This window comes from Stomoxys calcitrans, chromosome 5, assembly GCF_963082655.1.
Source record: "Stomoxys calcitrans chromosome 5, idStoCalc2.1, whole genome shotgun sequence".
In the NCBI taxonomy this organism is placed as follows: Eukaryota; Metazoa; Arthropoda; class Insecta; order Diptera; family Muscidae; genus Stomoxys; species Stomoxys calcitrans.
This window is the reverse complement of record NC_081556.1, coordinates 86,030,412-86,033,691: the sequence shown is the minus strand read 5'-3', so window position 1 is coordinate 86,033,691 and position 3,280 is coordinate 86,030,412.

Here is a 3,280-nt window from a genome sequence, read left to right as displayed (position 1 = left end):
AATGTCGAAGAGCCTAACACAACGCACTGTCCCAAATTTCGACGCAATCGGGCCAAATTGAAGAAGAACGTCGGAGAGCCCAACACAACTCACTGTTCCAAATTTCAGCAAAATTGGATAATAAATGTGGCTTTTATGGCCACAAAACCTAAAACCGAGAGATCGGTCTATATGGCAGCTATATCCAAATCTTCTCCGATCTGGGCCAAATTGACGAAGGATGTCGGAGGGCCTAACACAACTCAATGTCCCAAATTTCAGCAAAATTGGATAATAAATGTTGCTTTTATGGGCCTAAGACCCTAAATCGGAGGATCGGTCTATATGGCAGCTATATCCTAATCTAGACCGATCGGAGCCAAATTTGCAAAGGAAGGACGTCGAAGAGCCTAACACAATACACTGTCCCAAATTTCAGCAAAATCGGGTGTTAAATGTGGCTTTTATGGGTCTAAGACCCTAAATCGGGCGATCGGTCTATATGGCAGTTATATCCAAATCTTCTCCGATCTGAGCCAAATTGATAAATGATGTCGAAGAGTCTAACACAACTCACTGTCTCAAATTTCAGCAAAATCGGATATAAGATGTGGCTTTTAGGGACCTAAGACCCTGAATCGGCCGATCGGTCAATATGGCAGTTATATCCAAATCTTCTCCGATCTGAGCCAAATTGACGAAGGATGTCAAAGGGCTTTACACAACTCCTTGTCCCAAATTTCAGCAAAATCGGATAATAAATGTGGCTTTTATGGCCCCAAAACCTAAAACCGAGAGATCGATCTATATGGCAGCTATATCGAAATCTGGGGGTCTAACACAACTCACTGTCTCAAATTTTAGCAAAATCGGATAATAAATTTGGCTTTTATGGGTCTAAGACCCTAAATCGGCAGATCGGTCTGTATGGGGGTTATATCAAGATATAGTCCGATTTAGCCCATCTTCGAACTTAACCTGCTTATGGACAAAAAAAAAAAGAATTTTTGCAAAGTTTCGGCTCAATTGAAGACTCTATTTTTAAAGACTGTAGCGTGATTTCAACAGACAGACGGTCAGACTGATCATGAATATATATACTTTATAGGGTCGGAAATGGATATTTCGATGTGTTGCAAACGGAATGACAAAATGAATATACCCCCATCCTAATAGGGGCTGGTCTGGATCATATTTGATTCAGGTTCCTAGAACTCTGATACAAGCCACAGTTTCAGCGATATCGGGCAATAGTCCGCTTTTTATGAGCCTGAGACTTTATCTTAATATAGTCTGATTTGCACCATATGCTGGTCGAATGACGTGAGGCTTAATACAAGTCACTGTGTCAACCCTTAATCGGCAAATCGTTGTATATAGCAGCAATATCTTAATATAATTCGATCCGAATCATAGTTAGTTAGCGATTCGAATTCAAATTGAAATGTAGGGTCCATATATTGAAAATAGCGTCTTCAATTAAAAAAAAAAAAAAACATCGTCATATTAAAAGTTTTGCTTCGTTGGCACTAAAACTACATAAAATGACCCTTACTAAGTAGCATTCTGGTTGCAATGTACCTTGGGGTTCTATATAATTATAAATATACAACATATATACATACAATAGGAATACAGTTGTACTGCATCCATACAAGAAAAAAACATTCAAACGGCCAACGAATATCCATGATGGCAACAACTCTTTCATATCTGTAAAATCTTTAATATGTACAATAGGCCATATTACATTTTCAAATTTTGGTTTTTCAAATTTGATTTTCTCGTTTTTATATTCTAAACCACTACTGTGGTACAGGGTATTATAACTTAGTGCATTTTTTTTGTAACACCCAAAAGGAAGAGAGATAAACCAATTATAAGTAAACCGATCGTCTCAGAATCACATTCTGATTCGATTTAGTTATGTCGGTCTGTCTGTCTGTCTGTCCGTTTGTCCATGTCAATTTGTGAACAAACTATAGGTCGCAATTTTCATCCGATCGTCTTCAAATTTTGTACAGACATGTTTTTGGGCCTAGAGACGAAGCCTATCTCTTTTGTATAAAAATTAATTTGTATTTGTTTGTATGTTCCTTATATACTCAGAAACGTGGTGAAAATAGACCCGTGGTGAAAATAGGGTACCACCTTTTTGGATATCTGAAGGGGGAGCGGACCCTCCCCTTACCCTAATTCTCAGAAACGCCAGATCTCGGAGATGGGTGGTGCGATTTAAGCTAAATTTTGTGAGCTCTCATATAGTACCCTAAAAATAAAAATTTGGTATCCAAATTTCGGATGGGGGGCTGCCCCACCCTAAAACCTACCAAACATATATTTAGACCAAACACGACAATATGGGACTCAAATGAAAGGTATTTAGGATAAGAAAACGTATCTGATATCCAAATGTCGGACCAAGTGTTAAGGGGACCGCCCCAACCCCCAAAACACCCCTAAATCGGACATATTTACCGACCATGAAAATATGGGACTCAAATGAAAGGAGGTGGAAAAATCAGTTAATATTTAGCTCCTCTATATATATTCATTATATTCATCCGATTCGGACCAACATTGCGATAATGTGATAATTTGGCACGAAGAAGTCCCCTATGACTCTCGACCATAATGGTTAGTTTAAAAGAAATCGTTTCGGATGTACATATAACTCCTCTATATATAAATATCACCCGATTTGCATTATAAGATCCTTTTCCTTTTTAGGCCCCATATGCAGTCCCTAACAACCTGCATAAATAAGAAGTATCCGTCCTCGTAGGTAAGGACGGACGGACGAACATGGTTAGAACGACTGTCGAGACGACCAAGAATTTATATATTTTCTGCTAAAAACGGAATGACTTTTTTAGTATACCCCCATGCTATGCTGGATGGTATAAAAAAGTGATGATGGGCAACAACAAAATAAAAAAAAAGTTGCTACTCTTAAATTTGTTTGCCTTTTTTTTATTTTTTTACCATATGGTCCAATAAAGGGTAATTTGCTGATGTAAAGGATAATAGTGATGAAGCCATGTGATGATGACTTGAATTGAATATCAATTTGACAAAATTAGTGCCACCATTACTCTTTGCTTGCATCATAATAGAGATACATATATCACATATGAATGTGTCATTTGTGGGTGTGTGTCTGTGTGTAATTTTACCACACAAACAAACAATGGCTAATTATAATAAGGGAAGGCCTACAAGTGCAATGCTGAAGGTCGTGGGTGATTACGAGAATTCTGACTGCTATTTAAAGGGGTCTGCAAGAATGACCAACCATAAT